Here is a 23,522-nt window from a genome sequence, read left to right on the forward strand (position 1 = left end):
CCCTCTGTTTTAAAGGAATGTTATAGAGATCCTTGCATACAATTGTAAAGTCCCAAACAAGAATGGAAGGGGAATACATTGTTCCTCTTTGCATAATAGTTGAACAGCTCTGAAGATTCAAATTACAATCCTGGTCTTTGTATCTGAGTGTATTAGAGAGATTGGTGAGATTAGAAACCATAGTATCAGGATTCTGATACTTGGTTTCTTATCTCCCCAACCTTGCAGGATTACAGTAAGGTGACAGGCATATACAGTAATTCAGCAGGTTTCTCTTTATTATGACATCTGTATTATTGTGATTTTTTTTTGGGGGGGGAACACAATAGAAAATCATTCAAATCTGCTTGTGCATGTTTTTGAGGCATGGGGTTTTTTTTTTTCCACGTTAGTAAAATTTGATAACACCTGTTAGTGTATATGTTTAGGATCAAAGCAGAGTATTAAACCCACAAGATGAGTTCAGTATTTTGTTCTTTCTTTCTCTGATTAATTGGAAAAAGAACAAATCTTCAGTGTTTTCATCTGGTTTTACATGATATAAGAATCATGCAGGTAGCCTTAAACTGTGAAAAAAGAGGTGCAGTAAAACATACTGTGAAGTGTTGCACGTGACATTCTCAGTACAAGATTTTGCAGTCAAAGTAGTGCGACAACTTGACTGACGTGTTGCACTCCATAAAAGTGTTAATGTTAGTAATTCTGTTGCTTCTTGAAAATAAACGGCTTATAAGTGTTTTGATATAGATATTATCTGCTGATATAGATAATATCAGCAGAAGTGATTTTGTTAGAAGGTGCAGATCAATTTTTGTGATCTGAAAAAAGATCCAGGTTTCACATTTAAAGTAAGTTATAGATGATTTAGGCATAGGGAGGCAGCAATCAGCAGATAAAGCTGCAACTAACAAATTTATGAAAAATTTGGAATTTATTCACAATGCATTGCTTGAAGTGCATTGTGAATGTGGAGAATTTAAATGATTTTTTCAAAGTTAAATATAATAGCTGTTGCTGGTTAAATGGGCCTCCCACGGTGAGTACTGACTCCATGGAGGTTACTTTAATAAGAATCGCTTATCCTAGGTTATTTACACTTTCCCAAGTGTTCATTTTTGACAAAAACTGGTCTCTTCTGTGTGTGTGGAGGAGGGAACCGATCAGATCATATGTTGTGAAGGATGAACAGAAGTTACTGATATGAGCATCGAAAGATTATCTAATGTTGATGTATGTTGGAATTGACTGCCTCCAGAGACTTCAAAGTGAAGCCTCTCCTTGCTTATTATTCTCTGAACCCAAGAGCAAAGAATGATTGTCTAGGCTCTCAGTAACTCAAGAATAGCAATTGAAAGTATGATTGACCCATGAAAGTTTTCAAGATTAATTTATGAATTGTTTTATGCCACAGTAGAGTGACATCTTCAGATCAAGAATTTAGCATAAAAGGCTCTCTCTTATTTGTCAAGAATGCATTAGTTCTTAGCTTAGAGACCTTGAGTATTCCCAGATCCATAAAATTGAAATGTTTGTCCTTGAATACTACCTCGTTGAATCAATGAGTGGTTGACTCACATCCAAACAGTGTTTTGTGGTGATTAGAGGAGAAGACAAGTGATATTAAAAGAATTCTGCAGAAGTTATAATATCAGCAATGCTATAGATAATATTGACAAAGTGAGTGAGAACGTGAGCCAGAAATCATCAGAAAAGAAACTGAATAAGTAGCATGGCTTGGAGCAAACCTTGGTCATGTTGAGGTAACACTGGAAGATGTGATGACTCATTCATTCTCATTCTGAAGAACTCATTGAAGAAGAAATCCTGAATATCAGTGAGGAAGTTGCATCAACGCCTGTATGCAGAAGAACGCATAATGCAAAATCTAAAGGAAATTATTTAAAGAATCACACAAACAAAGTTATTGTTTTCATATGATCCTGACAGAGTATACAACTTGTTTAGGAGTTGATTCTCATTATTGAGCCATGTGTTAGGAGTTGATTCTCATTATTGAGCCACTTACCTGAATGAGGTGTCAAAACTGGAAAAAGTGAAAATTGATTGTTCTTTTACGACAAGCATGACTTGCTCCTTCCTACCTTCATAAGAATCTTTACCCTCCACATCATGCATTCAAAATTTTTTTTTCCTGTTTTTCCCACACCAGTAACAAAGGCAGGAAAGTTCTCTGGCTTTTTCACTTCAAAAGTAAACTGTGCAACTCTGACCCTCAAACAGCTATGAAAATTCCTGAAGAACTTCACCCAGTAAAGCTGACATAGGAATGCTCCCCCCACATCTCACTGTAGGTGTTGAGCTGTCTGTGACCCCATAGAAGGGGTTATGTTTTGTTTTAGAACAAATTGTCAAAGAAAACATTTTTTCATTTAAATTTCTTCTTGTAATTTTCAAGTTTGTTCTTTGCAATTGAAATATAGTGGATGGTTCTCTGAGCTCAAGAGCATTGAAGACTGTGATTGTCTAGACTCAGTGACTTAAAAGTAGCAAATGAAAATATTGGTGACCCATGAAAGTTTTCAAGATTAATTTGTGAATTGTTTGCATCTGTATAGTTAAAGGAATGCTGGACAGCTGCTGTTCTTTGTATTAACAGGTGCAGCAGAAAGTGGAGTAATGGTGATTACCAGTTCAGCAGAGTAGTGACTATTGAAGTACCTGTAGAATGGACACTGTGCTGAAACACTATCTATATAATAGAGGTTGAAGTGAATCTATAAGAGAGGGATCATTCATAATTCAGTTCCAGAGACCAAACGTAGAATTTCTTTAAGTCCTATTACCCAGGATAGTAGTCTCATGTCAGGTGATGAAAACTGTCTGCTACATAGACTTTTATAAATATTCATGCCATAGTGAAATTTGAGCCCACAACATGTTGTTTGTAGAGTGGGTATGCTATCCACTTGGTTAAGTGCACCATAATTATACTTTTTACCATCCATCTATTCATTGGACATCATCGGATGCTGTATGGTTACTTTGTTCCTCGGTGATGTGTCACACCAGTCCTTGCCAGGTGGGGTTTTGGAGGCTTCAACTCTCTGAAGATCAGTCACTTCTGACCTTCTGACATGCCATCCATCTCATTGAGTGTCTACCCCCTTCTTCTTTTTCCAGGAACTTTGCCTTCTGTTACTGTTTTGAGAGGTCCTCCTTCCATCCTTTTAATGTGTCCATAATTTCAGCTTTTTTGTGATAGTATCCCTAAGGGGCCTTAAAGTTTTATCAATCCTCACTAGCTCCCATCCATTTGTCTGCTGTTCCATATTTGATATACTCAACAGCCTTCTGTGACTGTAACACCACATCTCAAAAGCAGCTATCCTTTTCCTATCAGCCTTCTTTAGGTTGCTTTTGAAAAAACAGCTGCATCCAGAATCTTCAACTTTGTTTCTGTTGAGATAGATTTATCCTTCCAGATTTTAGACAAGTCTCTGAACTGTTGTGTCTATTCCTAATATTCTTCTGATGTCTTGGAGCAATTTGTCACATTAATAATGGATCCAGGTACTAATATTTTCTCATATCAAAGCTGTCATATTTTAGTAGTGCTATGGGTGTGTGTGTGCTAAGGATTAGAAAATCCAGAAACCTTGTTCTAGAAATCAGTTGAAACCTTTATAAGTCACTTCAGACCCCCAATAAGCAGGGTTGCATTCTCACACAGAATGAAATCTATCACTGCCCCTGAATAGTTGTAAACGTATAGCACATTTTTAAAGGCTAGATAATCCCGGAACCAATTAGAGATGCCTAAATACTTTTTTAAGCCACTTCAACCTTCCATTAAGCTGGGTGGTAGTGATGCAAGTCATCTACTTCATTCTAAAGAATCCATAAAGATCCAGGGCACAAGATTTCAGTAACCTGCAGATTGGAGAGAAGAAACGCTATCCACATGTCCAATCAGGCTGACATTTTTTTTTTTTCTAGTTCTTTTTAATAGCAAGGGACAAACATTCCTTTGTTTTTCAAATTTTTGACTGATGCATATCTGGTTAAAAAAAACTTAGAGGGTTATTATTTATTCTAATTTTGCTTTTTACTGGATGAAATTTTTAAAGAGGATTTTGGAGATATCTTTGGCAGCATTATAAGCATTTTCAGACAGTTAAGTTCTTTGAAACATAAGAAAAGTTAGCATGTTAAAGCAATATCTATGATATGTTTATGCCTGTAAAAAAGAGCTTGAGATACTCTGGCATTGGTGGAGAATGTAGAGCTGTTCACTAGCATATAGAGTAACTGGAAAAGAAACTGAATACTCATTTGCAGACTGCTTGAAGAAGCATAAGATAGCAGTTTGTTTGGGAATGGGGGAGGGGAGAAACCACTGTATGCTAACATGATGAAATGCTCTAGACATGTTTTAATACGTTTATTGCCAAGCTGAAAATTGGAATTTCGTGCGGTGGGCAAATTTTTTTTACTCGATAGCGACGTCCACGCGATAACGCGTGATCGGGCGACAGGCGCGGACTCGCATCACGCGATATCACTTGATTGACAATGAACGTGTTAAGTAGTTGCCCTGCCTGTTCCAAACTTTTTCAAGCATTTGTTCGGAGAAAATAACATGTGAGAAGGTTTCCTTTAGAACTATCAATATGGAGGAATTCATACTGACTATTGTTAATTTGGTGAAGGTGTCTTATATGCATATAACAGCCCTGTTCTGCTTGAACACCTTTTGATAAAATTGATATTTGGGATCTTTACTAAAATGTTTCAGGTTATCTTAATTTTGATTTAAATTAGACCATTTTCAGTCCCAACATTAGGCAATACAGAATTATTTTTATTAAGAGTGGCCTCTGGGGAGTCAGGGACTCATAGAGGGAGGCCACATATCAGCTGGTATACCTTTTCTTGAATTCATTTACACTAATGCGCTCACTACTTCCAAAGGGATGATCCATTCCATTCATATACACTGTTCTATAAAAGAAAATTCTAGCTCTTATCCCTTTCTTGAATATATTCTCATCTTTTATGAATACCCTCTCATCCTCTCCCTGCCCTCCATAAAATTAAAAATTCCATCACTAGTAGTATACTACTTCTCTTAGAGAATATCTGCAATGTTTGTAGATCTCTCATATCATCCCTCTTTTTCCTGTTTATTAGTGGTGTCCACAGTCCCAAAATTCTCAATCTATCCTCATGATTACATTCTGTTATCCTAATAAAATCTTGAACAATCTCCTTTCTACTCTTTTACTGTATCAGCTTTACCACAGATACCAGGGGTGAATACCTGCACACGTTATTACAAGTGAGGTCATAACGAGGCAAAATGATATCCTTACCTGTTGAGGTTCATTTTAGCATTGCAATTATTCTTTGAGTTCTATTTGCTATATGGTCCTTGAACTGCAACTTTCTATCTACTAAAACTCCAAGATCCTTAGCCCGATCAGTTTCTTCTGCATAATTCCACCAATATAATATGACATTTTACACCAAAATGTATGATTATATTTACTAACATTGAACTGAACAGTCATTTTCACATGCCCACAGTTCCAGCCTATTCAAATCATTCTGTGAGAGAAAAATCTAGCTCTCACCCTTTCCATGAATGTCCATCATTCTCTCACCGCCTGCTAGTCATGTAGTATGCTAACAGTGTATTATGTGACTCTGTCAGAGTATTTGCAGTACTTAATCTTTGAAGATCAAGTACTGCATATCAGCTGCATTCCTGATTACCCTACTCATCTTTGCATAATCAGCAAACAGCTGTATATCACCTCTCAAATCCTTCCCAATGTTATTAATATCATCATCATCATGCACTTCAAGAATTAGACCTATTATGGCCTGTTCTGGCCTCAGAAGCCATCGGAGTCTCTTCAGATAACTTTTTTTTTTTTTTTCCCAATTAAATTAATGGACCTGATCCTGTTGGTACACCACTGGTCACTTAAATCTTGCAAACTCACATATTACATATACCACTTTTTGATGCCACTCAGCTGTCCTCTTATCCACTTTATAATCCAGTCCCATATTCTCCAATTTATGTAAGTCTTCATTGCTGTATTCTGTCAAAAGCCTTATAGAATCCAAATATATCATGGTATATCCATTTCCCTTGGTCTAATTCATTGATAACATTATTATAGTTTTAACATTATTATAGAATGTGAGCAAGTTGCTCAAAAATAACCTTAATAAACTAATGCTGTTTGTTGCAAAGTATAGATTCTTTATCAACCTATTTCTCTGTGTGAGCTTTTACTAACTTTTCTAATATCTTCACTGCCACTTTAGAGATACTGATTGATCAGTAGTTAGACACACAATTTTATCTTGTGCATTTTTAAAGCCATTAATCCTTTTTTTTTCTTTTTTTTTTTGTGGTTTTGAATTTTGTCTTCTGTGTTATTTTTTTTACCATTTTCAGATAACATGTTAAGCAAAAACTAAACTGATTTCAAGTTTTTCAAAATCTGATTTAATGTTGCCATTTCCCTCTTCCACCAGTCTTCTGCAATTGTATTATCATACATTCTGACCATTCCTGTGGAATTTTCCCTGTTTTGAAACAAATTATATAGCCTGGTCAAAGGAGGAACAGCCAGTTCAGTTGAATGCATTTAGCATCTATCTGATATCAGTTACAATAATAGCCTTTAGTTTGTCATAACTTTTAGTGAAGTAATTAAATTTATTTAACCATTAACAACCAATTTTTATGTTGCTCCCACATACAAATTTTTTTTTTTTTTTTTTTGTAAATCTAGAGTACATTCATGCTATGGTTTGAATTAAGTATTTTTTCTGTTTTTATTAATTTATTTTTATTTTTTATAAATACAGTAGATTATGATTAATTGGTCCACTGGCTAATTGGAGGAGCAGCTTTATTGGGGCATTTCTTCTGGAAAAACAAAAACAAAATGAGAATATAGCAAGAATTTGCTTTGTTTATTTGGGACACAATACTGTTTGAGCCAGCTGGTAACCTCTACCACATGGTGTTTGAAAATTACATAATAATCTTGCTTAAAAAGTTTAGTGCTGATGACATCTGCACTGTTGACAAAACAGGGCTATTTTAGCTTGGCACATTGGATTCCATTATATAAACAAGCTATACTGTTTGGATCAGTGAAAGTAGTGAATCATGTAACAGTGTTATAGTGTTAAAATGTGTTCGGAACTAATAAACAAAATCTGATAGTTATTGGAAAAGGAGCAGGCATCACTGTTTTAAAGGGACTAGAAATGAAGAGTTTATCACTTAAGTGCAATGCAAACAAAAATGTTTGGTTGACATCTGAATTTTTAAGAATTGGCTTATGAGTTGGAACGTGGAATTACAATGGAAATCAAAAGTTTTACTGTTTCTTGACAGTTGCTAAGAAAGTCAGTGCAAAAGGTTAATCTTTTATGATGAAACACATTTTATGGCTGATAGCTGTTGAGGAATAAGCAACAAAACCATTAAAAATTGTTTTGCTAACTGTGGTTTTCAGTCATGGATATGCCCGATATGACTGATAGTAAAAAATGACATTCCATTAGACGTGAACCACATCAGAAACTGAAGAGTTTCCATCAGTTGAAAGTTTATTTTTCACTTGGTTAGATTATAATAAGTTTAGTTTAATCCTTTATCCAAGTGAGAGCAAACAAAGTTTGCGCCTGAAAATATCTTCAGGACTGAATATGGTGTTGTACTATCTTACCTGGGTAAGTAGTGCAACTCGTAGAAAAGGTGGAGCAAGCTACCAACTTTCCTATCCCAGTATCTCCCATAATGCAAAACACATCTCCTTGCGGATATGTATAATGTTATGCATTAAGGGATTGCCCACTACCCAGACTAGTTTTGACCTTTATGGTCGAAATATAGTCGATAGTCACCAATCCCTTAATGCATAACATTATACATATCTGCAAGGAGATGTGTTTTGCATTATGGGAGATACTGGGATAGGAGTGTTGGTATCTTGCTCCACCTTTGCTACAAGTTGCCTGGTGTTGTACTACTTACCCAGGTAAGATAGTACAACACCATATTCAGTCCTGAAGATATTTTCAGGCGCAAACTTTGTTTGCTCTCACTTGGATAAAGGATTAAACTAAACTTATTATAGTCTAACCAAGTGAAAAATAAACTTTCAACATCTTTCTCTAAATCCAGAGTAATTTAATAAAAAAAAAAAGGTGGCAAACCTTTTGGCAACTCCTATAGGTAAAGATGACCTTGCTATTGCTTCTGCCTGACATCTCCAACTCTGGGACTGGCTCCCACTGAAGAGACCTCAATAAAGGTCGAAATTAGTCTGGGTAGTGGCCAATCCCTTAATGCATAACATTATACATATCCGCAAGGAGATATGTTTTGCATTATGGGAGATACTGGGATAGGAGTGTTGGTAGCTTGCTCCACCTGTGCTACGAGTTGCCTGGTGTTGTACTACTTACCCAAATAGTATAATGCATAACATTATGCATATAGCAACCCAGATATGGCATAACATTATACATATCCGGGTTGCTATATTAGGCATGCAGTTATAATCAGCGAATTTAAAATTGATATGTAGTTCTTTATGTACATGTTGATTAATGCTATAAGTAAAGTTTAGCCAAATTATTTTCTTCCATGATGAGTCATTGACTTCATGGAGACATCTCCTTGGAGTCAGACTCATCATAGGAAGCTTATACTAACCATTATTCACACAATACCTGTCATACTTCTCCTTGAACTTATTTATCAATAAACACTCAAACCACCTCTGGCAACTCATTTGCCACCTTCTAAACAAAAGATCTAGTCCTTACATATCAAAACTTGCACAGTTTGTTGTATGGTCACCTTTGCAGTATGCCCTTGAAACTTTAACTCTTTTATTCACAATTGTCCCCAAATCCCTGTTTTCATCAATTTCCTATAGTCCAGTTACATCTGTATAGTATGCAACTGAACTTGAAATTTCCATTACTTTACACTTTGCCACAGTAAACTGGCAGCCATCATCCTTTATCCTATATTGCCAGCCTGTTTAAGTCATCCTGCATCTCTGTATATCATCTTCATTGACTATAGTTCTTCACAGTTTTGCATCATCATCAGCAAACAAGTGAATATTTCCCTTTAAATCATTTCCTGTATCATTGGGTGTACAAATTGAATAGTAGCAGCCCAAGTATTATTATTCAGCCCCTCCATGGAGTCAACAGACTCATCGTGGGAGGTCCTTCTTAGGAAACACAAAGTCTATCATACCACTCCTTGAACTCATTGACCGTTCTTGCTCTTACCACTATCAGGCAATGCATTCCACAGTTCATCCACCCTCCACGCAAAGAAACCACTCCTCACCCTCTTGCTCACAGCTTCCTTTTGTAACTTCCAGGGATGGTCCCTTGTCATCGCTCCTTCCCGCTGTTCCACCAAGTGAAAGAACTCCCCAGTGTCAACCCTGTAACTGCTTCTCAACAGTTTAAAAGTCTCGATTATAACACTTCTCCTTTTATCCACCAAACTCTGCAGTTCCTCAGCCAATCCTCATAACTAACGTTGTACAGTCCTGAAACCATCTTTGTTATCTACCTCTGTACCCTTTCCACAGTTCATTTATCCCATTCAAATCCTGGGGACCAAATATGAGAACAATAGTCTAAGTGTAGTCTGATCAGGGTCTTATACAACTGAACAATAACTCTTTTATCTCTGCAGGTTAGCATCCTTCTCAGTATTGCAGCAATCCTCTGGGTTACCTTCACCACCTTGGCAATATGCTCCCTAAATTTCAGTTTTCTATCAATCATCACACCCAGATCTCTTGTCTCCCCTACTTCCTCCAGTACATCTCCTCCAATCGATGTATCCCAAACTTCAAAACTTTACATTTTGCTGCATTAAATCGACACCCCTATTCGTTTGCACATCTGTCTTGTTTATTCAAATCCTCGTGCAGGGCTGCCTCATCTGCACTATTACTAATAATGCTTCCCAGCTTCGCATCATCTGCAAACAACTGAATATCCCCTTGCAATCCATTGACAATGTCATTGATATAAAGGTTGAACAATACAGGTCCCAGTACTGAGCCCTGTGGAACCCTACTTGTAACCGTCTGCTTCCTTGATATTGTCCCACCATACACAACTCTCTGATACCTATCAGACAGTCAATCCTGAATCCAGTAGACTTAACCCAACATCTAAATCCATGTTCTGCAACTTAAATATCAGTTTATCATGTGGCACCCTGTCAAATGCCTTTACAAAATCCAAAAAAATGGCAGTATATGCCTTTCCCTCATCAACTGCTCTTGTCACTTTATTATAAAAGGCAATCATATTACTAAAGCAAGAGTGCCCTTTAACAAATTCATGTTGATTCTCACAAATAACATTACCCTCATCTGCCTAACGCTGTATATAGTCCCTCACTAATTTCTCCAAGACCTTAACAACTACTGATGACACACAAACTAGCCTATAATTAGACACTTTCAGTCTGCTATACCACCCTTATGCAATGGCACTATCTTATCTTCCTTACATTTCTTGGGTACTTTTCCCACAGCCAGACTTTCATTGAAGAGCCAGGTCAACAGAGCTATCAGTTCTTTAGCACATTCTCTGAAAACCCTTGGTGAAATGTCAGCCAGTCCCACCACTTTACTGACATCCAGAGCACTCAGTATTTGGAACACACACACTCTCCTCTTGTACCTCTAAACCTTGAACCTGCCCTATCCCTCTAGTATTAAAACCTTCTTCTCCAGGATGAAATACTCCAATAAAGTGCTCATTGAACAATTCCACTATGTCCTCTGCATCAATCACTCTATTCCCATTTTTATCCCGCAATGTCATTCTTCCACAATCATTTCTCCTCCTACTGGCCACATAGCTAAAAAAAATTCCCTAGGATTTTCTTTGGATCTTAGTGCCAATCTGTTCTGATATTCCAGTTTTGCCTTCCTCACCATACTAGTCACTCTCCTGGCCTGAGTCATATTCTTCATGCATCTGCTCTCCACCCATCTCCTTATATCTCTTCCATAATCTCTTTTTCATCTGCAGTTCCTGTTTGATATTGTTTGTGATCCACTTTATACCAAATTGTGTCTGCTGCTTCACTCGTGGAATACAGCTTATTATTGCTGCTAACAAATATTCCTTCACAATTTTCCAAGCACTAATGATATCCTGGCCTTCCAATTCCACCCTCCATGGAACTGCCCCAAGACTATCTAAGACTATTATAATCACCTGCCTTATAATTCCACATACGTTCCCATCTCTTTGATAATCCTGCATGTCTGTTCATCTTCCAAGTCAAAACCACATGGTCACTCTCTCCAACTGGTGGAAGAGCTGTCATCTCAGTTATTATCAACTCTTCTGATGCTATGACCAAATCCAAAACTCTTGTTCCCTCTATTACATGTTGCCTAAGACATTTGTCCCTCAAGAATTCTAGAAATTCCATTCCCTTATTGCTACATGCATCTTCCTTTCCCCAATTTATACTGCTGTAGTTAAAATCTCCCATAATAATCATTCTTCTTGCACTGCCAAGCTCAACTGTCTAAACATCTCCTTGTCTCCACCCTCTGTGCTTCTTGGTTTGTAGCAACACCCCACTAAATATCCTGTCTTGCCCACCTCTACCTCACACCATATGCTTTCAAAATCATTAATGTCACTGCCCTCCAAAGCCTCCACTCTTAGAGGACATAAGTTGTCACGTATCATAAGCAGTACTCCATCACTGTGCTTTCCCACCCTGCTATTTCTATTCCTGTTAGTATATCCTCTTCTGTCAACCACGTCTCAGTGATCCCAATAATCTTTGGACAGGCTGATGCCTATCAGCGCCACTAATTCCTCTCCTTTATTCCAGATATTCCTGCCATTAGTATAAAGCATGAAAATGCCACTGTTTCTATACCTAGCATTATCCCCCTCTAGACTCCACTGGACTCAGTGTTACCTGATGTCGTCCTCCTTCTCCCAAGTACCCATTCCTGCAAGAGGCCACCCCCCCCCTGCTACCATCCACCCTGGGCATTTTAGTTTCCCTGCATTGACACACCAACTCGTTCAGAAAACAGCAATCTCTCTAGATGCTTATGTCCTTCCTCATTCAAATGCAAGTGGTCTCTCACATACAATTCCCTTGTCCTAAAATGCCCTCCAAGCATCCACATATTCCAATCCTCTCTTCTGACACATTCTGGCTATTATGCTATTCATTATTACTGCTCTTCTCCTCAGCTCATCACTATCATACCTGGACAACACGCACACAATCTTTTCTCTCTGCGTTTTCTTTTGCATAACCTCAAGCAAGAATCTCAGATCTCTCACTACCTGATTTACATTGCGTCTCAAGTCATTTGCACCCACCATAACAATCATTTCATCCACCCTTTCAACCCACTTAATTACCATAGCCACACTTTCTATTGTTCCTCCAGGCAAACACTCCTCTGGCATCCTATCTTGTACACCACGGATCATCGAGTTTCCATACATTACATCTGTTATCACTCTGTTCCTTGATTGCTCACATGCGTCCCTCACTCTCTCTCTCTCTCCTCTTTCTCTGTGTGTTCCCCTACTTACCTGCTGTCCTGGCATCACTATGATATGTGCACGCAGGCACTAACAACGAGCAAATGAAGCTGAAGAAGGCAACTGGCGTTGGTCCTAGAGTCCTAAAGGTGCCCCCCCCCCCCCCCCAGTGGGCTAAATTGGGTTGCCTTGGCTGATATTCTAAGGATGCAAACCAAATTTGGGGCAGTCTCATGCACCCAGATTTGGCATTGATTTCCCCCATATACAAATTAGCCAAACATTTAGCCAAATTGCTCACACATTATACTGGCAACACACCACACATTAAAAACTGCCCACTAATGTTCTAAGGATGCAAACAAAATTTGGGGCAGTCTCATGCATCCAGATTTGGCATTGATTTCTCCACACCCAAATTAGCCAAATTGCTCGCACATTATATTGGCAACACACCACACATTAAAAACTGCCCACTTTAAAGCCAGTATAGAGAACCTCTCACTCCAACACGCTGACATAATGGTCAGTTTTGATGTCTCCTCCTTATTCATAAATGTCCCACTCAAAGATACCTTAGATCTCATTCAAGCCAAATTTTCCTCACAATATCTCAGTCCTATTTCAGTTCACCATGAACTCAGGCTATTTCGTTTGGCAGGAAAAATTCTACAAACAGATAGAGGGTGCAGCCATGTATTCTCTTCCCCCCCCCCAGCAAACTTCTTTATGGACACTTGAAGAAAAAGCCTTATCAGCCCTACAAAAACTTACTGTCTGGCTACACTATGTGGATGATGTGTTCTCTATATGGCCACATGGCTTAGACACACTCCACAACTTCCTAACACGCTTAAACAATCAACACCCCGGAATCCAGTTCACCTTGGAAAAAAAAACAACAACAACAGTCTCCCTTTTCTAGATACTCTGATTACATGCCAACCTGATCGATCCCTGGCTTTCTCTGTTTACAGAAAACCGACCCATACAGGTAAATACATTCACCAACAATCACCCCCTACACACACACACCCACAACAATATGGGATTATAAAAACTCTATATATCATAACAGGGCTAAATTAATCTGTTCAGACAACAATGCCCTAACTACTGAAATTAACCATATCCTTAACAATTTGGGGGGGGGGGGGGTTGCAGCCAATGGCTACCCCCCCCCCCCCCCCCAAAAATCCAGAAAATATTAAAACCAGTTAACCACAATCCCCCCCCCCCAATTCTTAATAGAGATTACACTCAAGCTATCACCATTCCGTATATTGGGGGTGCAACTGAAAAGCTCACAAAAATCCTAAAAAAAAATGACCTGACTACCTGTTACAAACCACATAAGAAATTGGCATCCCTTATCCACTCTATCAAAGACCAGCCACTTCCCCTAGACCTACCTGGAGTATACCAGGCCCCTTGCAGCTGTAAACTGTCCTACTACAGCCAAACAGGCAGGACAGCTAATATCAGGATTTCCGAACACAAAGACTATATCCGGTTTCACCAATACAGCCACTCAGGACTTGCTGACTGCTGACCATGCACTAGATACCCACCACAGAATATGCTGGAAGAAAGCCACTTTACTATACCGTAGCAAATATAAATATGAAAGATTGTTCTTGGAATCAGCCTCAGCTCTATGAGACTGTCCCAAATTTGGGAAGCTTGCATCCTTAGAACATCAGCCCAACAGCCAAGACAACTGAATTTAGCCTGCTAGGGAGCACCTTTAGGACTCTAGGACCAACGCCAGTTGCCTTCTTCAGCCTCATTTGCTCATTGTTAGTGCCTGCATGCACATATCATAGTTTTATGTTCCCAGAAGATGGCAGTGTAACATTGCCGAAATTCAGGAAGGTATTGATTAAAGTTTTAATTATTATTTTAGTATACATTGTCATTTCAAGAAAAATTTAAAAAGTCAAATAAAAACATTAGTCAAATAGCTGCTAATCTGCTTGGCTGTTTTTAATTCTTCATGTATAATAGCAGTAATCTGTACTGACATAGCACCCTTTCCTAGAATGCTAAGTAAGGAAATTCATTCTCTGTTTCTAATTGCTCAAGTTATTCAGAATATCCATATTTTGGTTTTCATATTACTCTGTCATCATCGATACTTCTCCAAAACCACATGATTGATTGGTATATCATAAGCCCTTTCTTTAAGGGGAGGGGAAACTTAAGGAATAAACAACTGTTTTGGATATAAGCAAATTTATTACTATCAAATATTTTGATACTGTATTGAGATTTTCTTCAGGATTATGTGTGCACTAGAAAAAGATAACTTACTAATATAGTAAACTACAATTATTATGCACATGCATTTGCAAGAATATAGTAATTTTATTACTGCAAATATTTTAACCTACAAAAATTTTAAATATTTTAAATTTAGGCCTTAATTGTAATATTATTTATTGTAACCACCCACTAGGTGGCATGCGGCTCGACTCTGTAAACAGGATTAACATTCTTTGTTGTGGCTTCACCTTGTGACCATGCTGTTTCACTGATGATGACCAGGTAGTTTCTGGTTAAAATATTTGCAGTAATAAAATTACTATATTCTTGTGAATGTATGTGTATAATAATTGTGATAATGGCACAAGTGCTAGTAATTTAAAATTCTGTGGATTACTGTCATATAAAATATGACAGTAATCCACAGAATTTTAAATTCAGAGCAATTATAATTGATTATACAGATTGATTATTTACAAAAGGACTGAGTTCTAGTTAGTATAAAATTAAGTGGTCCTTTCTCATAAAGGAATGGAAACTTAAACTATCACTAATGATATAATATTATAAACCTAGATAGAATATCAATAGGCCTTAGTGTTGGAAGTTATTCATCTTGCTTTCATTCCCCCATGGAATCTGGGTGTCCAGATCTGCATGCAGTAGTCTGGATGTGGCCTTATTAAAGCTTTATACAGGGGAAATAACCTCTCTATCAATGCTTATTAGCTTCAACAACCATGTAATCGATGTGCTGTTTTGGTTTTGCAATATGTCCTCTAAACTTCATCTTCCTGTCCATAATTACTACCAAGTTTCTGGTCTCTTTAGGTTCCTGCAGTTCAGTTCCATCAATATAGTATACAGCTTATGATCTCTTACCAGAGTGCATCACCTTACACTTGGCCACATTAAACCGGCAGCCATTTGCCTTTGCCCATACAGTAGCCTATTTAAGTCTTCCTGGAGGATCTCTTCATCATCTTCATTTACTATTGCTCTTCCCAGTTTAGAATCAGCAAAATGCAGAATATTTCCTGTCACATCATTTCCTGTTTCACTGATATACAAATTAAACAACAGAGGATCAAGTACTAAACCCTATAGTATATACACCACTGATCACTTGCCTTCTCCTGGATCCCTCCGTTAACCATTCTTTGATAGCTGTCCATCGTCCACCCTTTTTATCCAAATCACCAGATTCATTCATATCCATTCCCATTTGTTCCAATTTATGCAACAGAGTTCTGTACTTGCCAAATGCCTTTGCAAAGTCTAGCAATATCACTGAATAGCCTTTTCCCTTATCTTACTCCATTATTTCTTTATAAAAAGTAAGCAAATTACTAAGGCAAGACCCCCACTTCACAAAGCCATGTTGTCCCTTGTAGAGTATCATATTCCTATCCAACCAGTCTTGAATTCTTTCACCAATTTCTGTAGTAGCTTAACTACCACTCCTGAGATGCTGATTGGCCTATAATTTGCTCATTCTGTCTTGGCACCTTTCCAGTATTGAGGCTTAAATGAAACAGCTTGGTCAGTGGAGCTGATAATTCTCTTGCACATTCTTGTAATACATAGGCTGATACACCATCTAATCCCATGGCTGTGTTTGCATTGAGATTCTGTAATATTTTAAGCACCTCCTTTTCTTCAACCTCTATTCTCAAATCTGGCATTGCAATGTCATCACCTAGTACAGCCCTGCAAAATGCTCACTCAGTAATTATTATTATTACAACCTCCATGGAGTCTGCAGACTCATTGTGGGAGGTTCATTCAACTGACAACATATTTATCATACTGAACCTTAAAATCCTTAACACTCATTGTATTAACATATTCTTGTAATGCATTCCATTCACTGACAGTTCTCCATGTAAAAAATCTACTCCTCACGCCCATCTTCACTACACTCTTACATAACTTCCAGGGATGACCTGTGATTCTTCCCCTCTTGCCTTTTACTCTTATGATAATCCTCTATAGATTAATGTGATAAAATCTCCTTTCTAACTTAAACATCTGTCTTATCACCTCTTTTCATCTTATTCACTAAACTGCATTTCACATTCCTTCAGCCTCTTTCCATAACCAATGTTACCGAGTCCTGATATTGGATTAGTCACTTGTTTCTGAACCTTCTCCAATGTTTCCACATCACAGTGAAAACCAAGTGCCAAAATCTGAGCACCTCATGTTGGAGGTTTAATGGAGTATTAACAGCACTAAGAAAGGATTTAAAACTAATTTTAATGTTTCCAATATTTCATCTCAGTCACTGAGACATCTTCAGAGAGTACGACACACACAAAGACCACACATACTCGATGAAACACGTGGATGACTCTAAAGCCCTATCTAGGGTGCATCCTAGATAGGCGTTTGTAGGCAGCCTAGGAAAACAAGACATCCCTTCATAAATCCATGCTGACCATCATAAAGAATACTATGTCTCTCAGTCTAATCTTGTATTCTTCTCCTAACCAATCTCTCCAACACCTTGCTACAGTTGAAGTTAAACAGACTGGTCTATGATTATAAACTTCTGTCCTAGAACCATGCTTGTGAAGTGGTACTATTTTGTCTTCTTTCCACTCCTCAGGAACTTTATCCACTGCAAGACTTTCATTAAATAGCCAGGTCAAGGGCATAGCTAACAGTTATGCATATTCCTTAAAAATATGTGGTGATGTGTCATCCATTTCCACAGTCTTATTAACATTGAATGCAATCAACACCTGATTCTTTCACTTCCAATTCTCCTAATACTTGCCTCCCTTTTACATATTGCACAGCATCATTTACACCAGTGTGATATACACTGATAAAGTGTTCATTCACTAATTCCACTCTGCTGCCATGACTGTCCACCAGTGTCAACCTGCCGTATTCTTCTTCTTGCTTGCCATATTACAAAGAATTCTCTTGAATTAACCTTGCCCTAACCACCAGTCTCCTCATACTGCACCTTTTCTTTCTTTATTATTATTATTTGACACCTCTGGAGAGTCCAAAGACTCATCGTGGGAGGGCACCTTTTATCAATTTATCACATTTATCATTCTTTGTATGTATTATCTATCAATTATCAACACATTTATCAATGCTCATCATCTTCCTAGCCTGCACTTTATACTCTTCATGGATCTGTCTTTTCCAAAACAGCTTGCCTGTTTTTTCACTGTTTATCCATTTCACTTCTACTCTATTTACTCATTAAACTCTTGGTATGCAGTTATACATTACTTATGTCAGATACTGGCTTATGAATTCCCATGCACTGGCAACATCTTTTTTTCACAGCTCATCTACCCAACATATTGATGCTATTGACTATAGCACTTCTCATGACAATCCACTTTATAATTCCACATATATTCTTTCTTGGCAGTAACTTTTTTTTTTTTGTTCCACCATTTCTCAAACAAGTACCTCGCAATCACTATCAGCACTTTTGAAGTCCTCCTTTTACTTGCCACATAACAAAACTCTTTAAGCTTCACAAGCACCTTTCTCTTGTAATTAGCTTTGGCCTTCCTTACCATAGGTTATATTTTAATTAAGTTGATTTTCCCAATGTATGTTATTCCTTATCCAGATTTGTTATATTAAAGACAGTTGTGGAGAAAAATAATATATTTAATATTATTATTTTTTTTTTGTTAGTTAGAATGTTTCAGATTCATATACGTGATGGTGCATTGACTTCAGGATCAACATGTTGTGTTCTAAAGAATGAAGCTCAATGATAAAAAAAATTTTAAATATTTAATGTAATCATATAATTATATACAACAGATAATACATACAAAGAATGATTAAATGGCTATTTTAAGAATTACATGAATGAGCTCAATAATATTCTCATGCTCACTTTCACAGTTAAAATCATTACTGAGAGATAACAAGAAATATCAAACAGAACATAACATTCAGCTAAAAGCTCTGTAGTTTCACTTGGCCATATGGAAATTTCTTTTGCAGCATCTGTTTTATCGCAGTTCAATATATCTTCCTTTATTTAATTTTTTTTTTCCTCTCTCATTCAGTCTATCTCTTGAATTTTTCAAATCAATAGCTAAAGATCTCACTTGACCAATATACTTGAATATTGTCTTCTAGTTTCCTTAAGCATCTATCTTTCTCAGTTTTCTGAAGTAGGTAGTCATTAATAATCTCTCAATCAATAGGAACACATTAATTGAGCAGTTCCAAATGCATTTCCAGTACTTTTACTGTAGATTCTATATTGCTCCTTGGAACACTTGTCTTTCATTAAGTACAAAATATTCTCATTTATACAAAAGCTTGATATATTATACTGTACTTCAGTTATTAGCTTCACAGTTCCATATCCTTGGAAAGTAATTCAAGATGCCCGTAAAACTTTTCTAAGATTAGAGAACTTAACTTGGTAGCTTTTTAAGACCTTTTCAGTTCTTCTTCCTGGCTCGACTACCCTTTACTTCCTAGTGTACCTATTTCCCAGTGACAGCTGTTCTAAAAACAACTAATGCACATGTCCATTACCGAGATTCAAAGTAAAACTCAAGTGACAACGTGGCTGTTGTTGCTATAGTGCTCGCACATTGTACAGCAATTGTGATATAAGAACACTACTATAACACAAACTTACAAATAATATATATATATACAACACTGCTGTGTTATTCCCTAAGGATTACAATATACCATAAGCATGTTTACTATTTAATTACATTTAAGTCTCTTTTAATATCACTATCGCTTAACCACGTCCCAGCTTCAATAATACTAAGCATATAAATGCGAACAAATCTCATATATACTTTTAGATTATCTTATCATATAAAAAAAACATTTCTCATTAATGAAAATTTTCACTCAGCATATATAAAACTGTAAAAAATGAACATAATAAGCAAAACATTGGACATTTTTACACAGGTCACCTTTCTTGTCTATGCTTTGTACTGCTCACAGCATGCTGATTACCTTTTTCTTTATATTCGTGTTGAAATTTTTTTACTTGGTTATAAGTTAGATGCAAAGAAATTATATTCTTGTTTATCCAAAAGTGAAGTATCTTCATGACTAGGTTACCTGTATGTAGAGATAAATGACTTCACATTAATTGCCTTAGTATCCAATCATGCAAAAACACACATCCTTTTGGATGTGTATAATACTATGTATTATGAGAAGGGCTGCTACCCAGATTTGTTTTGACCTTTATTGAGGTCTCATCTTTGTTTCAATTAAAAATTCCAAGAAATTGGAATCCTTGTTTAATCCTTTATATTTCCACTATTTTTTCCCCACTACAACTTTTTATTTTTTCTGTAACTTTTCTTAATGATGCTATTCATTCATCTAACTCCTACTGCCCTAGCATTCTGACTCTTGGAGACTCCTTGATTATCTATCATTCACCACCACCATCTCTCTCTTTCCCCTCCAAATTTTATCCCATGGCACTATGTGTCATAATCACCTGCTTTGTAATTCCACATATATCCTTTCTTAACAGAAAATTCTGCATGCCTGGCAATCTCTCAGCTAAAGACTACATGATCATTTTCTCCAAACTTAGGCAGCATATGAGGGTGGTCTGAAAAGTTCCGTCTCGACCATAGATGGCAACACTATTGGCAAGATTTTTTTTGTTTCCTAAGTTGGTACATCTGTCATAAGCATTCATGTGAAATTGTAAGTCATTCTATCAGGTAGTTTGTTTTATACAGCTGTCTGAAGCAAAAGTGCGTCTGTATCCCTTGAAACGGATAAAATTTGAGTATCATGCGGTTATAAAATTCTTTGTAAAAGAAGGTTTAACGCCAAAAGAAATTCATTCGAAGTTCATAAAAGTTTTATGAACTTCGAATCAATTAAGAAATGGGCTGCCAGTTTAAATGTGGCTGTACCAGCCTTGAAGATGATCCACATGAAGGACGTCCAAAAAGTGTAACAACACCAGAAATCATTGATCAAGTGCATGATATGTATGGTGACCATATTTTTTTGGAGAAAATAAAGGACAAATCAGAAATTGTTTCATAATAAAAAAAAAAAGCAGGTTGCATTTATTTGTTTCACTAAAACTAAAAAGCTTTATAACATTTATTATAAAATATAAGCATATACATAGCATTTTAAACAATCATATTATTACTTAAAAAATTTAATTTTGATACTTTTCACAAGGATGAAATTTTTTTAATGAATCAGGTTTGTGTTTTAAAAATTCATAAAACTGTATACAATTCATGTCAAAGTTGCATTTGATATAAATGCATACTTTCAATGTTTCGGGTTTTAATTATTTTTAAATAATTAAAAATTGAAACATCCACATATTGTTCACTAATGAAAATACTCGTTCAGTGGGGGCACTAGATCCATGCAGACATAAACAAAATTCAACAATTTTTAAAATGTTTTTAAAAAACACACGTTTATCTCTGATATCTGTGTAATATTTAATAATTTCAATCCATCTACGTTGGCAGGACTCTTCATTTTGTCGCCATTCTTCGATCTTTTCACTAGTGACATAATTTTTAATACGCGAAACTTCAAATAGATCGTCATTTATATTTAAGTTCCTTTGACTGGAAATTAAAAAAAAGCTTTCCTCGATCTTCACCCACAGAGGGATTCTTGTAGTAGGACCCATTCAAATACTTCCATTTCCACAAAAGAGCTGTCCCAGTTATTTAAATAATCAATGCAGGTTTGGTAAAATTTATGAATTGCATTTTTAAATATGTTGGCATTAATATTCAATTTACTATTTCAATTCACAAAATAAAGGACAAAATGGCCATTGTTTAGAAAAATAATAAATTTAAGGACAGAGCAGTGAAATAAAGGACACGTCACCGTGATGATATGGTATTGGATGACCGGTGAGTCAAAGTGCATGAAATTGCTGAGACTTGAAATTGCAAAGAAGACAGTCAGTTCCATCAGCAGGAAAGGTCGTGGCATCGTTGTTTTGGGACTGCATTTTGTTTATCAATTATCTTGGAAAAGGGTAAGACAATAAGTGGGGAATATTATTCCGATTTTTTAACCAGACTAGACAAAAAATTTGTGAGACAAGACCCGGTTTGCAGAAGAAAAAAAAAAAATCATCTTTCATCAGACAATGCACCTGCTCACAAAGGTTTTGGCAATGGGAAAATGAAGGGATCTGCACTATGAATTGTTGGAACATCCAACCCTATTCACCAGATTTGGCTCTCTCTGACTTCTGTCTCTTCCCAAAACTAAAACTCTTCCTTGCTGAACCTGGAGAACCACTACAGGGATGGGATAATGGCACTGGAGCATTACTGGAATAAATGTTATTAGTCTTAAGGGAGATTATGTTGAAAAATAAAAATAATTATTATTATTTGACACCTCCAGGGAGTCCAAAGACTCATTGAGGGAGAGTGTGCCAACAGCATCGAACGATTGGTTCCCCTTCCAATTACTAACCGCGCCCAAACTTACTTAACTGAGCCATTAGTAGCAGAGGCTCTACCAATCAACCAACCTTTGCCGGCAATATTATTTTGTGTGTAAATCGATTAGTGTTAAGTTCTAATGCTGTGATCAGATCCAGCACACTCAGGTCCTCATATGAAGGCAAGGAGTTTCATTTAAAGAATGGTAGGGAAGTGGATAAATGTAGAAGGATGAGTGGGAAAGTTCCATAAGCAGGTAGGTATAGATTCTCAGCTGTGTTGATAATTCATCTCTTTGTATATTAAAGGCTGCAGGGTTTGAACCTCACTATTTTGTTCTTGTGTCTTTAGTTTGTTCTCTTGCTACAGAAGAGAACAAGCTTTAAACATATATCAGTGGAGAGTAACCCCAGCTCAGAGTATTTTACTCAAGAATTCATATAAGTGCCCTCCTATTTTTAAAGTAGCACACCCACTTTGCTTTTTACTCTTACAGTAATTTATTTATTTATTTTTTTTTTTTGCCAGCCATTTTGTAGAGAGCACCACCTAAATTAATTTACTTTTAGGTAGATTTTCATTTGAATGTCAATATTTCTTCTTCTCTTCCGTCTAAGACGGGTTGAATCTTCTCTATTCCTTGCTGTTCAAAAAAGTTCCTTATATGTTCTGCATCCTGAGATGTTCTTTATTAATTTCAACCAGGTAATTCTTGGTCTTCCAGGTCTTCTTTTTTTAGTTGGAAAAGTATTGATTAGGACGTTAGGAAGTCTGTCTGCGTCCATGCTTACAGTGTGGCCAAACCATCTGAGTTGTTTTCTAATTTTTACTGTTATTGTCTTTTTATACAATAATTCTTGTCTGAACTGTGCTGCTTGTTTTATTTTCTATCCAACTTGTTCTGTTTATTTTTCTTAAGCATTTCATTTCAAATGCCAGCAGTTTTTTTCTCCTCTCTTTTCTTAACTGTACATGCTTCTGCTCCATAGATGACTGTTGGTATAATTATTAATTCATATACAGGTAACCCTCGTATAACGCAGTACTTATACAATGCGATCTAAAATTGTAGTAACCCTTGTTGAACGCGGTACTTATACAATTTAGTCTACAAATTGTAGTAGCCCTTTATCTTTTCATATGTTTTTCACCGTGCGACTTAAAAAATCAAATTTTATCTTCGTTAAATGTGTGTCTGCCTGTATCCCGCATGTAATTATAAGTAGCGAATTTATA

General features: G+C 36.7%; 1 protein-coding gene across 6 annotated transcripts in view; it reads left to right on the top strand.

The window, feature by feature from the left end:
* Positions 1 to 23,522, top strand: part of LOC150101585 (UPF0669 protein C6orf120 homolog) — a 219,601-nt gene that overhangs the window by 180,308 nt on the left and 15,771 nt on the right. For 2 of the 6 annotated variants that reach the window (XM_090400183.1, XM_090400182.1), the window contains exon 2: positions 15,038 to 15,126. The exons of the other annotated variants lie outside the window; for them this stretch is intronic. The gene's annotated coding sequence lies outside the window, so the exon portion shown is untranslated. The remainder of the gene's footprint in view (positions 1 to 15,037; positions 15,127 to 23,522) is intronic. 6 annotated transcript variants of the gene reach the window in all.

The sequence above is a fragment of the Typopeltis vanoorti genome, chromosome 11 (genome assembly GCF_054136105.1).
Source record: "Typopeltis vanoorti isolate ZY-2024b chromosome 11, IOZ_Tvanoo_1.0, whole genome shotgun sequence".
In the NCBI taxonomy this organism is placed as follows: domain Eukaryota; kingdom Metazoa; phylum Arthropoda; class Arachnida; order Uropygi; family Thelyphonidae; genus Typopeltis; species Typopeltis vanoorti.